This window comes from Capsicum annuum, chromosome 7 (assembly GCF_002878395.1).
Source record: "Capsicum annuum cultivar UCD-10X-F1 chromosome 7, UCD10Xv1.1, whole genome shotgun sequence".
Taxonomy (NCBI): Eukaryota; Viridiplantae; Streptophyta; class Magnoliopsida; order Solanales; family Solanaceae; genus Capsicum; species Capsicum annuum.
The window spans coordinates 80,938,781-80,954,874 of NC_061117.1; the positions used below are offsets into that span (position 1 = coordinate 80,938,781).

Genomic DNA, 16,094 nt, shown 5'->3' on the forward strand with positions numbered 1-16,094 from the left:
CTTCTCCTGAACTATCTCCTTAGTTTGTAGCGCACTCCTTATTGTAACCGCATTCACCTGCTTAGGATTTACCTCTGTATCACTAGGTGATGCTCCTTAAGGTCTTGCATTCTTTGTCATGAAATTTGACCTAGTTGTAACTCTAGATTTCTAGTAAGCAATTGTTGACTCTTCAACTCCACTGCATACTGTGCCTGTTGAGTCTTTATTTTTGCTACAAACTATGTTTGTTGATCCATAAACTGCTTTATTAACTGCTCTATATTGCTAGCTTGAGTAGTTGATTACTTATTCTAAGCCGGTTGTTGATTTGGTTGCACTGATTCGTTGAACTGTTTGCATTGTGCCTGATTTCCACACCATAAGAAATTGGGATGGTTTCTTCAATTGGGATTATACATGTTACCGAATTCTACTATCCTTGACGATTTGCATTTCCCACGTAGTTGACAAAATCCGGATTAGGATTACAAGCGTCTGCTATATGCTCACCACTTCCATAAACCTCACACCAAGAATTCATCGTTTGGACTGCATTACTTATGGCTTCTATTTGTGTAACTCCCAACTTTATGTTATTAAGCTGAGTAATCATATGATTTTGCATGGCTGCAATCTGTGCTTGTAATGTAGTGAACAAGTCTACCTCCAATACCCCTGCAACCTTCCTAGGAGTACTTCTTGAATCAACATGCTATTTAGGATTCCTTTGTGAAATTCGATTCAGCATTGTGTACAATTCTTCATATGTTTTCTCAAGATCCTGTCCACCTACAGCTGAATCCAAGAGAATCTTTGAGTATGGCTTCAATCACTTAATGAATGTACGGATAGGAACACCATTGTATTGATGATGGTGAGGGAAATTTCTGAACATACCCTTAAATCTCTCCCAAGCTTGGTAGAGATTCTCTCCTTCTTTCTATCTGAAACTCAAGATCTTACTCCTCAAGCATGCAGTCTTCCCAGATGGAAAGAAGCGAATAAGAAACTTTCGAGCTAGATCTTCCCATGAAGTGATGGAGAATGGTGGTTCGTTATGTAACCACCTTTTTACTTCCCTCATTAGAGAGAAAGGAAAGAGTGTCAATCTAACATAATCAGAACTCACCCCTTCAAGAATATAAGTATCGCTTATTTCTAGAAAGGTTTGTATTTGTTGTTGCGGATCTTCATGTAAAAGGTCATGGAATCGCCCCGCTGAATTCAGCAATTGCACCATATTCTGCATTAATTCAAATCGACTCCCTGATTTGGGCTTGAGAATACTTTTTGTCACATGGTTCGTGAGAGAGATTGCCACTTCACGAATAGGTCTAGCAGTTGGTTGAGCAGGAACAACTAGAATAACAAGAATAATAGAAAGCAGAACATTTTTGGCATTTGGATCAGCCAGCTCATTCCTTTGTTCATCCATTCTTCACCTTTGTTGAAAGATCTGTTCTAGTTCTGCAAAAGGCTCTACAAATTTTTTTATCTCTCGCGAGTCCTGGATTCAGCTAGACCTACAAAAATTCAGCCGCCAAGATCAAGTTGTTAACACTTAAACTTAATATCTAAAACCAAAAAAATTAGCAATTTACTAATAATACTAGTCCCCGGAAACGGCGCCAAAAACTTGTTGCGACTGAGATGTAAACACAAGTGCAGGTGATCGTACAAGTAATATAATTATTTAGACAATCAGATATCATTCCCACGAGGACTAAGCAATTAGAAATTCAACCAACTTTTAGTTTTAGACAATGAGTATTAAGTATTGTAGCATGTCAAGATGATTGTGCAATTGAGAATTCCAGGGTTGAGGCAATCTTAAAAATCCTATTCTTATAGCCGTCTAATTGGTTGTCGGGTTGTTGATTCGCAAGGTTTATGCTATAAGCGTGGTCTCCCAACCTCAAATCTTCTATCTATTGAATATTGCAGCTACAACTCCTGTAGAGATACAACTATTCTTCTAGATTCATAAAGTTATCTTCTTCTAATTAAACCAAACAAGGCTTCTAGGTATATTCCTATCCTAGATGCTAATTCAAACCCCGTATTCCATAAAAAGGCTAAGAACCTTGCTCCTTAATTTCTTCATTCTATCCTATAATTCTCCTTCTGTATTCACATAGAAATATAAATTTATTCTAATGGTGACCACTCATCAAAATATTAAGCTCAAAAAATTAAGAACAACCCAGATGATAATAAAAAAAGAAACTACTATAGAGAATATCAAAGAGCAGTTATGTTCTTGGCCTCAACCCCAGAATTAGGGTATTTAGCCACTCATGTTTGAATTCAATATAAAAATAAGTAATTAATTATACCAAGAATGAATCTTGAATCAAATAAGTTGATGAGATGTCTAAGAACCCTAAAAGAGAGAACTTTGTGCTTTTCCGCCGCTGCTCTACTTGCAAAAAAGTCCCCTAAATTATCGTGAATTTTTCCTTTTATTGCTAGGACAAAATACTAAAAATCATCCCGATTTTACCAGACGGTGCATCACGCCATGCCATCTAATGTCATTTTCAATCAAAATCTGGGCAATCGAGGAATTTAATTATTCAGTGAAATTATGAAATACACCCTCACCGTGACGCGCCACTATCTTGGTGAGCCACTAGATTTAGAAAATTGTGAAGTATCCTTCCTCCGCAATGCGTTAAATTTCAAAGTCGCACAAATTGACAATTGGGACTGCACTGTGACGCGGTGAAATTGCGAACCTACATTGGAAAGTCACAATTATGACTTCCTTTTTCTATGTGACACACCATAATTGCGGACCAACACTGGATTTTGCAAAATGGTACCCAACTCGTACCCAAGACCTTTCTAAGACCCTATACACTAGTTTTAGTATGACTCAGACCACCCTAATTCATACCTAACGGTACGAGTGGTACACCAAACCATACCCACATCTCATACAATGGATAAATTCCACAAGACCACATCTAAGACAACATACAGCTAGGCCTTGCTACCCTCGAATCCTTCTATATGACTTGTACCTTAATGAGTCATATCTTTGGCTGAATCTAAACCCCATACACTGCCTAGGGTATGAGTGGACCATTAAACCATCCCCCAACTCATATCCATAGGTACAATTAGTACCCTTGAGTCGTACCAAGTCCAAATATCCAAAACCTAGGAAATTATGTAAGGGTCTAATTCTTGGGGTGTTATACCATAGGTTCTAAAGGATCACTTATTAGAATAAGATTGACAACTTAGTCCTCTTGAACATTAGTTTTGTGGATTCATGTTAGTCAATGTTCATACCCTTTGTAATGTAAAGAACACCCTTCTAGTTGGGGTTATAAGTTTCAACCCAGTTATCTTAGATTGGGCTACGATAGTTAGTAGCAGCTCCTATAGTCTATATCGCATAGTTTTTAGTTCATGGTTCAGCTTCAGATACTTGCATGACCTTGTATTTAGTTGTTCAATGTATTATACAGTACATGTTTATTTCTTGGTCTTACATTAGTTTACCATGTCATATTCAGTATGATTAACTTATATCAATTATTTACTATCTGACATACTCAATACATTTTGAGTACTGATCACATACTTTCTTGTGTGCTATATTGTCGCATAATATACATTCTAACATTCAACAGTCAAATTGCACATACAGTGATTTCCTACTACATCAGGAGTAGTACTTTGGTGAGTCCTCGCCATAAGAGGACTAGTATCAACAATTTATTTTATTTTATTTTAGTTTTAGACCATTAGACTTAGGTGGGATCATGTCCCAACAACTCATCTTATTAGAGGCTTTCAGACATGCAGTTAGATGTTTAGCTTTTGAGGTTTTAAACCAAGATATTTTTATTCGTTGATTTATTATTTCATCAATTAGTTTAACTTCCACTCAGTGCTTTACATTAGTTATTTTAATTTAATTATGTTATGCTAGGCCATAGGTTACCTTACGGTCACTTGTGACTCTAAGCATCGTGTTACAGTGAGGGGATTTGTCTCGGGCTTGACTCTAACATCATAATTAATGCATATTATCGGTTGATCAAAGAGAAGAAATTCCTAAATGAGGTTCTTGATGAATCAGAAGTTAAAGAATCTAAGTGATCAAACAAAATATTTGAACTTGAAGAAAAGATTTTTTCCAACTCTGTCAAAAATGAAAATCTAAATAAAATACAAAATGATTATTCCTATAATGGTCCTGTAGGAAAGGTAGAAGGAAGTGAGTCACAGTTTGAACATAAAGCCAAACTGACTCAGTTATCATGACCTAATTTCCTCAGGTCATGATGGGGCCTACCATAATCCACCAGTAAGCAAGCCAACTTGTAGTCCGGAATAGCTAGTAACGGACTACTCAATAATATAAGGAAAATAATGCCAAATATATGAAATAAAGATCAATACATAGAAGATCCCAAAACCTGGTGGTATTAGTACAAGAGCTTCTAATATAAAAAGAGTACAAAAGTGAAATATCAAGAGAAATACACTGATACAACTTATTTTCGAATACAACTTAGAGACTAGTCTAATACATAAGAGAGAGAGATAAGAAATACTCCAAATGTTAGGAGCTCACTCTAAGTCTCTAAACCAGGGATTCTCTGCACGATGCACACATCAACAACGATAACTCGTACTATGATCTGCAAGCTGCAGAAGTGTAGCATGAGAACCAAACAAATGGTATTCACAAGGCAACTGCCAATTGAGCTCCCAAGATAAAGCAGATATGTACAGCATATAAATAGAATGAAAACTACATCCAAAAGTCCATAAATCATATGACAAGTCAATAACAAAATAAGGAAAGACTATCATGTTCATGTCCAAGAGTCTAACATAGTAAAACTAAGGAAGTATCAGGGTGAACTGTCCTAGTCCAGCTACATTCAATAAACATCAATGATATACCGTATATCCCAGGTCAGTATATGACTAAAGAGAGAACAAAAGATACATAGTAATATACAAAGGGAAAAAAAGACTATACAATATAAACAACGAAAGAAGGGATATATTGTATACCATAGCTTCATATAGCTACATATATATAGGTATATATATACATATAAACATAAGGTCATCTCAAACCATAACCTATATCATTATATTCTCATTTTGAGACCTCATTATAATACTATTTGGACTTAAATACTATCATACTCGGGTTTTCTAAACCACATGGCTTGACATAAAGGAATTGTGCATAAGCATGCAATCATAAGATAGAAGAGGCCAAAGACATACTTCAAATCCCGATACCGGATCAATGACCAATCTGTCATAAGATAGCCATAATAATGATCATAACAATGATAATGAAAATATCAATAACAACATGAATAACTGGCTACTCCAGACAACCAAATACCTAGTCGAGCCTATGCGTACCCCCACCACCCAAGCCTCAGAAGGTTCAATCAATATACAACAACACAAGGCATATTCTTCACCCATATATATGCAACCGTCCCATACTAGCTGATAAATATAGGTGCATACTGGTGATAGGCGATGCGCATGTAGGAATGAATAAAAACTACACAATTAATATCATAGCTCATCATAATTTTCCTCATCAGGACTATCATCATCATAATCAACCACTGGGCTTGCCGAGTATAACCACATCATCAATATATCCTCTGTCCTTGCCGGGTATCAAGATCATCATAACAATGTCCTCCGGCCTTGCCGGGTATCAATATATCCTCTTGCCTTGTCGGCCATCAACACATCATCAATAGTATCCCTATCCTTATCACGTGTCAACATATCATCAATATATCCTATGGCCTTTTCGGGTACAACATCATCACTATAGTATCCTCCATCCTTGTTGGGTATCAATATCATTAGACTAGTATCCTCCGACCTTGTCAGGTATCAATATCATCACAATAGCATCCTCCAGCCTTGGCGAGTATCAATATCATCATAATAGTATTCCCCTACCTTGTCGGGTATCAATATCATCACAATTACCATTATAAAAGAAGATACACTAAAATACTCATAATCCTAGACATATCACCATAGAATATTTATCAAGAAAATACTTCTCAATTACTCGTTATTAGCTAACCAACACTTTTTATTATAAAATAATAAGTTCACTAGTCATCACATAACCTCTAGCTATCATCCTAAACCTTATCCTTCGCATAATCCTTATTCACGGGATAATAACTAACCATTATTTATTTAATAGTCAATATCTAACATCTAGTCAAGGTTCATGATTAGACCAAAACCGACATTTATCCACATTCATTTTTATCAACTAATCATCTTATATCCGTTAATAATTACTAGACAACACCTTACTACTTGTCGCCTATCCATTTTTTATTAACTGACACAATTCATTAACTAACCATCGTTAGCTACCTTGTTTCAACATAGCAAGATTCATTAAATAGTACATTAGATTCCTAGCCATCAAGCGTTATGGTCCCCTAATAGACAACTAGTTACCACAGAGCTTAACTGTCTAATAAGAAGAACAGTCATAAGATCACACTTAAGCTATAATCACATCATTTATAATGGTAAATAATCATGAACATACCAAATCTATACATGCCATCACCAGTATTCAATCAGTGGAATAATAAGCATTGTACCGCATCTTCCTCTGTCCCATACCGAAGAGATGTGTATACAACAAACATATACATATTCATATTCATAAATTGTAGTAACAACATTATAATGATAAACACTTTTTCAACCAACACTCTCCTTCTACTTCTATATTAACAAAAACTCAACTTTGATCGCTAACTGGCCTCCAACTTAACTGAAAAGGTTGATGCACACATATCTAAATAAAATCATGCTAATACCATCTTTATATCTGCATAAATCAACAAAGGCTCAGTCAAACCTAAACAAACCTAGACATGAATCATAAAACAGACTCCAAATCCAAAAATAACCTTCATTTACCATTTTGTACATGCTATCTACTCCAAGCAAGAAGGAAAATCACTTGAGTCTCATCCACAATATCTCATCACGGAGAACTCAAAGAACTAAAGCTGACCCGATGAAAGTCCATAAGGCAAATATAAGAATAAATACATAAGGGACTACCTGGGCATACAAATGAGGATAATCAAGGAATGCAATCCATCCAAATACTATAACTAGTTCGGACAAAAATAAAACTAAAATCTCAAATTCCAAGGTATAACTACTCATTAATGAATATTCCATTCCAAGATGTCTTATCCATCGAGAATAAAGATATACTGAATCCAACTCAAAAATACCACTCCCACAGAATAAATTATCTAAAATTCCAAAAGAAAACTGAAACTCGGGATCAAAATTGAAACAACCAATATGAGGACCATGGGCTATCATCTGAATACTTATCAACTAGAATCGAATCAAAGTCTAGAAGACCGAATAGGAAACCATAGAGTAGGCTCAACCAGCCTATAAATGAAATTTAAACTGAAACAATTCCAAAATAAAGGTTGCACGACAACTCTACAACACCAAGTTAAAATCTCAGTACCAAGGCTGAACCGCTTAATCTCAAATATCAAAATCAAAACTAAAAATAGGTAGGCATTAATTCTACAAATCTATCATACTTCCAAATCATTATTCCAAGGAGTCAAAATCTAAAACTAGGCCAATAAGGCTATATCAATGTCAACTATCTCAAATCGACTCTACTATACAAAATTTGACATACCCAAAATAAACCATACCAAGCCCTAGTCGAGAAACAACTGGAAAGAAAAATAACCTACAGAGATAACCACTGACTGATAACATAAGCAACCAACTCTATATCAGTCGGAAGGAATAAAACATAGTCGCGAAATAGGAATCATGCCAAAGGAAAAAAATCACTAGCTGAAAATGCATATAACCTACTCCTTATCCGCTGGAGGGAATGAACTATCCAAACATACTCAAAACTTCTCAACGCTGTAAACTACACTAATAAAGACAAAAACTTTAGCAACTCGAAGAAATGAAACTTAAGCTAAAACTAACCTATCCAATACTTTATCTAGGCAAAGAAATAGCCACAGGCTCATGTCATCGAGGAGAAATACCAATCTCAAAACCAAGGTCAAGGTCGAGACCACCACTAGAGTAACAACAACTTGAGCTAAAGAGTTTCTAATTTTCCAAGTTAAGAAGCAATTATAAGAAAGCCCACTTGCCTCTAACTTTTCCACTCCACTAGACAAAACCATATCACAATGATAAAGGAGTATCAAATCTCCACACTAACAATAAGGTAATCCATCACGAGGGAAGATAAATCTACGACATCTCAATATCAAATATCAAAATTGCTATAAGATGAAAAAATAGCCATAAATGAAGAACGAACCTCAAACTAGTCCATCTCACAAATAGGTTATACCAAAAGAGATAGCCATAACAAAATCCTTTTAAAACCAGGAGGCAAGTCTAAGGATCTCAAACTCAAAAACAGGCAACATAACTAAAATGCTGACTCAAAAATCATAAAGTGCCATGGAAAGTTAACTTACCTTTGATACCATAATAGATCCTCAAAATTAATCTAATACAGCTAACCAAGAGGGAACACTATCACCTCAATGCACTTGGAGAAAGAAATAATCAAATCGAGCTATATCTACTCAAGCCACCAAATATTATCTCAAGAAAATGAAAGTCTAACTAGATAACACTAGTTTATAAAACTACCCAGCAAGAATCCAATTCATCATGTAATAACATCAAGTAATAATATCAAGAAATATCAATAACCTCACATAGTGGTAGCAACAGCAATATCACTATCAACATACTGAACAAGCACGACAAAAATAAATACCAATATCATACACCACTCAAGGGCCACAACAGGGCTAATGTACCAACATAAATAGGACTCAAACCCAAAACCACTCCCATAGGGAAAAACATCAATATATATCTACTTCATCAACTACTAAAAGAAATAAACCATGAAGTAGTAACATAATTATGAATTCAACAATAACGCACATAATGACCGATATAAATTCATCAAGGCATACAATCATCAATGGGTATGAAAACCCCAATGCATATAATAATAGAGAGATACGAGAAATAAAAGTACACCAATTGTGGTAATATCCACAGTCATATGCCTGATGGGCATAGGAAAAATAAATCTGAATGTGTCTAAATTAGGACTACCAATTGAATCATCAATTGAGGCACCAAGCATACCATCTCTAACTGAAGATGTCACAATATCACAAGCTGATCTAACAAAGCTAAACGGCTAAAATCTCATGTCAAGGACACTCCCTAGACTAGTAGTAGATCTCTCTGTAGTCGTAGCAATTCTTGAAGCATCAATATGGAGATAACACAAACTGAGCCCAAATGGCTGGCCAACTGACATTGAGAGAAAGTTGCAAAATTATGTCCAAACTTTTGAAATCATAGCCGGTCTTAGGAACTCTAGGCTAGCAGGGAATACAAGCTAACTCTAGCTAATCACTTATCTTATACCAGGGGCATTCTCCGTACTAGTGTCTCATCACAACACAGCCAAAATAAGGTCCTAGAATACTTTGAGACACAACCCCTCATAATCTAGAATGGTTGCCATAGCCCGAAGAACCATACCATACTCTACAAGTCTGATGGGAACTCTTCCCAAATCCATTTTGGCTGCCGCTAAGGATCTTTGATATCCATCTCTGACTCTCTAGTCTGATGTTCTGCTAAAATTCAAGAAATATGTATTGGATTCTTGTCGCATCGATTAATAACATCATATGGTCCTTCAGGGATAGAATATAGTCAAAGAATGTATTCAAAGTTTATAGAAATACGGACACATGATAAGGAGTCATAAATTGAATTTCCTAAACTATCATTGTAGCCTTCCAAAGATAGGTTACATACATCTTTGCACTGATCTGCAGTACTCTATTAACACTTAGCTCTTATATTAACACATCGATGAAACCTAGGCTCTGATACCAATTTTTTATGACCTAATTTCCTCAGGTCATGATGGTGCCTACCATAACCCACCAATAGGGAAGCCAACCCATAATCCAGAATGGGCAGTAATGAACTACTCAATAATATAAGGAAAAAATGTAGAATATATGAAATAAAGATCAATACATAAAACATCCCAAAACTTGGTGGTATCAGTACAAGAGATTCTAATACAAAAATAGTACAAAAGTGAAATATCAAGAGAAATACACTTATACAACTTATCTTTGAATACAACTTAGAGACTAGTCTAATACATAAGAGAGAGACAAGTAATACTCTAAATGTCAGGAGATCACACTAAGTCTCTAAACTAGGGTTGCTCTGTATGATGCACACATCAATGGGGACAACCCATACAATGATTCGCAGTCTACAAAAGTGTAGTATGAGTACCAAACAAATGGTACTTAGTAGGTAACTTCTAACTGAGCTCCAAAGATAAAGCAGATATATACAGTATATAAAAAGAATGGAAATTACACCCTAGAGTCCATAAATCATATGACAAGTTAATGAGAAAATAAGGAATAACTATCATGTTCATGTCCAAGATCCTAACATAATAAGACTAAGAAAGCATCAGGAAAAGCTATCGTATTCCCACTACATTCAATATACATCAATGCTATACCATATATCCTAGGTCAATACATGAATAAAGATCAAATAAAAGATACGTTGTAATATACAAGGGGAAGAAATGACTATACAATATGAATAATAAAAAAAGGGATATACGGTAGTACCATAGCTTCATATAGCTAGATATATACAGGTATATATATACATATAAACATAAGGTCATCTCAAAACATACCATATATCATTATATTCTCTTTTTGATACCTCATTCTAATACAATTAGGATTTAAACATTATCATACTCGGGCTTTCTAATCGACATGGCTAGACATGAAATAATCATGCATAATAATGCAATCATAATCTAGAAGTGGCCAAAGGCATACCTCAAATCTCGATACTAGATCAATTACCGATCTATCATAAATTAGCCATAATAATGATCATAACAATGATAACAACAATATCAATAACAACATGAATAATTGGCTACTTCGGAAAACTAAATACCAAGTCGAGCCTATGCGTACCCCCACTGTCCTAGGCTTAGAAGGTTTAATCAACATACAATAACATAAGGCATATTTTTTACCCATATATATGCAATTGTCCCATACTGGCTAATAAATATAGGTGCATACTGGTGATAGGCAATGCACATATAGGAATGAATGCAAAGTACACAATCAATATCACAACTCAGCATAATTGTTCTCATCCGAACTATCATAATCATAATCAACCTACAAGCTTGCCAAGTATCAACACATCATCAATAGATCCTTCAGCCTAGTCGGGTATCAACATCGTCATAACAATATCCTTCGGCCTTACCGAGTATTAATATATCATCAATATATCTTCCAAACTTGTCGGGTATCAACACATCATCAATAGTATCCTTTGTCCTTGCCGAATATCAACATATCATCAATATATACTTTGGCCTTACCGGGTATCAACATTATTACAATAGTATCCTCCGGCCTTATCGGGTATCAATATCATTACAATTGTATCCTCTGGCCTTATCGGGTATCAATATCATAACAATAATATCCTCCGATCTTGGCGGGTATTAATATAACACAATAGTATTCTCCGGCCTTGCCGAGTATCAATATCTTCATAATTACCATTACTGAATAAGATATACTAATACACTCATAATCATAGACATATCACCATAGAATATCTATCTAGTCAATACTCTCCAACTACTTGTTATTAGCTAACTTACACTTATTGTTATAATATAACTAGTTCTATAGTCATCACATAACCGTAGTTATCAACCTAAACCTTGTCCTTCACATAATCCTTATTTATGAGATAACAACTAACCACTATTTATTTGATAGTCAACATCAAACGTCTAGTTAAGGTTCATTATTAGACCAAAACTGCCATTTATCCACCATTCATTATCATCAACTAATCATCTTATATCCGTTAATAATTACTAGACAACACCATACTACTTGTCACCTAACCATCTTTTATTAACTAATATCATTCATTAACTAACCATCATTGGCAACCTTGTTTCAACTAAGAAATATTCATTGACTAATATATTATATTCCTAGCTATCAAGTGCTATAGTCCCCTAATAGACAACTAGTTATCACATAGCTTAATCGTCTAATTAGAAGAGTAGTAATAAGATCAAACTTAAGCTATAATCACATTATTTATAATGGTGAATAATCATGAATGTACCAAATCTATGCATGCCATCACCATTATTCAATTAGTGGACTAATATCACTATACCACATCTTCATCCCATACTGAAGAGATGTGTACACAAACATATACATATTCAAATTCATAAACAATAATCATATCACTTATAATGATAAACACTTTGTTAATATTCAATCAATGTCATAACATGGCCCTTATCTCATTAATTTATCCAAAATAATCATAATATCATAATTACGGCCTTATGCCTATGCACATATCTAGTACTCATATCAACAATCATATTCATAAGCTGTAGCATATCTCTAATCATCTAACATATAGGAGCAATCTCACATATAGGAGACATTATATCAATAAGTATGTAACCATCTCTCACACAAGAGGAATCTCATATCTAGGATGCATAATATATAACATGTAATCATCTATTGGATACCTTTTATCAATAGGTCATATATCATGACTACAAGGAATATCACTTTTTTAGGTCAATTTACATATCCAGGAGGAAAATCATCTTTATAGGTCCAACAATCATAACTAAAGGAAATAGAAATTCTATAGGCCAATCATCAAGTCAAAGAAGAAATAGCATTTCTATAGGCCAATCATCATGTCTAAGAGAAAATAGCATCTCTATAGGCCAATCATTAAGTCTATGAGGAAATAGCATCTTTATAGGCCATTCATCAAGTCTAAGAAAATATAGAATCTCTATATGCCACATAACATATCTAGGAGGAATACCATCTATAAATGCCTAATATCACTTCTGCAAGGAGTATCATAACCATAACTTAAAAGCCATAATTCGGAAACACAAATACAAGTTACCAACATATGATGTAACCTTATTCTAAGGTTTACTAGCCTCATCTATGTCTAACATCCGCACTAAGTCCAAAAAAATTAACACAAGCTTAGGCCTAAGTGGGCCAAACGATTCCACTTCTGATCCATAATTTCCATAATTAGCTACACTATGCCATAAACTAGGCTAAGGAATCTAGTTCATCTTCTAGATGTCAAGTAAGCCATATTCAACTCTAAGATAGTAAATTCGACTAGAAACAAGGTTACTCAAGTAAACTCTACCCAACTTACGGTTTCAGTACTACCACACTATCCCTATAAGGCTAAATATACAAATCATGCTTCAAATGCTAAAACCATATTCCAAACATAGCATTAAATCATATCCATGTTATAACTAATCAAAACTAGAGAGGGAATGCAATAGGATACAAAAGGATTATAAACATGCCATCTTATAAGTCCAAAACCCTCATCTATTTCCAAAGTATCAACAATTAAGGCCAAGTTATCCTACTTATAATCAAGCATAACATCCATATTCACATGCAATGTATATCACACATCATGTATGAAAAAGTAGACAGAAGCCTACCTTAAGGTCAAACCGCCAAACCTTACTTCATGCACCACATGTTTGTCTTTAATTTATAATCCTCAAAATTCCATCACACTATCAAAACCATAATCTACCCATCAATACGAGTCTAATGATACCCGTATTGCACTATTATGCTTTGGGTACAAAAATGACACCAAAACCTTAAGTGGGTCCTACATATGGAAAACGAATTTTCGAGACCAACCCAATGTTCACACATGAATAAGGAATCATAAGCCTCAAGAAATGGGTGAAAATTAAGCATACTTTGGGCTAAAATCAAGCCCTAAGATAAATTGAGATTTTTGGTCCAAACTATGAAATTCAAGCATGAATTCAAGAAATTCTTACCTTAATCATAAAGATAATTTCTATACAAGATGATAATTAGGCTCCCAAGTCACACACACCCCCTACCCCATGACCAATTTTGAGTTATTATATTTGTTTTGGGGTTTTTAGGTCTAAATGGTGAGGGTAATGCCCAAAACACATCTTGGAGACTTCATATAGCCCTTACAACTAAAGAAATGCCGCTATCGCAGTCCCACGAGCTGCTATTATTCTCCCATGATCAGACACTCTTGGATGAGATCGCGGTTGCACCAGATGACAGACAGTAAACTTAAAAGTAAGTGTTTGACCCTTGGAACTCATCTCAAATGTAAATAACATGATCTAATATTGAATTTTGAGTGTAAAACATATTTTAAATCCATTGGAATCATCAAAATTTTCATAGGATATCATTTAGGTAAAAAGTGGGGCCCACACCTATAGTTTCATCACTTTATATAAAATCTGCTCAATAGCTGAAAATAAGTTCGACAGCCTTGGAACCTAAACCAAGGGACTCCATAGCCTAAATTCAATGTTTTAGATATAATTGTGAAGTTGTATTTTCAATTTGAGGTTGTCATAACCAAGTATGGGTCCCATACTAATTCTTTTTAATTTTCAACTTTCCAACCAATAGGTCAAAATATGCTCGGATGCATTGGGACTGGAACCAAAAGTCAATCAAAACTAAGATCACTATTATAAATCTATTGGCATAGTCAGAATTTGCATCCGAGATCATTTCACTGAATTTTTTTCTCGGTGGTCATTTAGAACCAGTGAAAACTTCTAAATAGGGCATTTGCTCTAAAAACAAATGAACTACCCGGTAACCAAACCGTTAGTCCCAACAAGTCATAAATGACTTAGGGAAGATATGGAGAAGATAAAATGGTAAAGATAAGCATAAATATGGGAAATAACCTGAAGGGTCATTACATCAGTCTAAATTGGATCTTATTACTTTTCTTGAAAAGTATAAGGAACTAGAGAGGGACCTAGTTCAAATCAAAGTTAACCTTGAAAAATTACTTTGATAGCTAGCCTCCTTAAAATCTTGCTCATCTTTCAATATAACCTCAGCTAAGGAGAAGCATTAAAAATATGTTGAGATATAAGGGAACCTGTTCCTTCACCCAATAAAATGAATCTATATCCTAATAGAGTATTTGGTGCTAAAAAATATAGAAAGTATGCTAAGAGAAAAGAGAACTTAAAGGATCCTAGCCCCAATCTATAAAAACCAGGTTACTATCATGGATGAAAATAAATCTCATTTATCCTATTTTACCCTCTTGGGAACCTAAACTCATTTAGGTTCCTAAATATAACAATTGACCATTGTGTAAGAAAGAGTGAGAGGAAGTAGGCAAAGCTCTTTTATGGATAATAGTTGCTCCAAGAACATAACATAAAGAGTGGACGATTCCCTCTCACTCAAGGTTTTTCAAGGGGGAAGTGTCTCTTCTAAAAATGAAAAAAAGGAGTTATATTCTTGGTGTTAGAATAATTGGAATCTCTTTTGCTAATGAAATAGAAAATATTTATTATTGTATTTGAAATGGTATTAGTTTGTGGCATGGATGGTTAGACCTTGCCAGTCGTTCACATTTGAACATGTTACTCTCCAAGGACCTTGTCCTAGTCAATATCAATCCATGGAAAAGTTCTCTACTAAAAGTATAACATATCTTTAGTTTGAGCCCAAGAATAATTATAGAAGCCTTCGATGATCCTGACTTGGTCAAAGCTATACAAGAAAAGCTTTATCAGTTTGATAGAAATAAGTAAGGTCTTTTATCTAGTTACTTGACCATCAGATAGAACTATTATAAGGACCACTTAGGTGTTCAAAATCAAGTTAGATAAATAACAAAACTATAAGGCATAAGGCTTGACTTAGTGTTCATGAATATCTGTGTGGAGTGTATTTCAAAGTTGGTATGATGTTCCATCGTATCATGGCACTTTCGATGCTTAAAATTAGAAAATATTCAAGTACTTGGGTCTGTTTTGTTAGACATGGTGTGTTTTT

The 16,094-nt window shown here is 34.7% G+C and overlaps 1 non-coding gene across 1 annotated transcript; it reads left to right on the plus strand.

Moving 5' to 3' along the window:
• Window positions 1-848: 848 nt before the first annotated feature.
• Window positions 849-955, plus strand: LOC124886177. Its single transcript, XR_007043263.1, has one exon. It is a non-coding gene; the product is annotated as a small nucleolar RNA R71 (small nucleolar RNA).
• The last annotated feature ends 15,139 nt before the right edge of the window (window positions 956-16,094 follow it).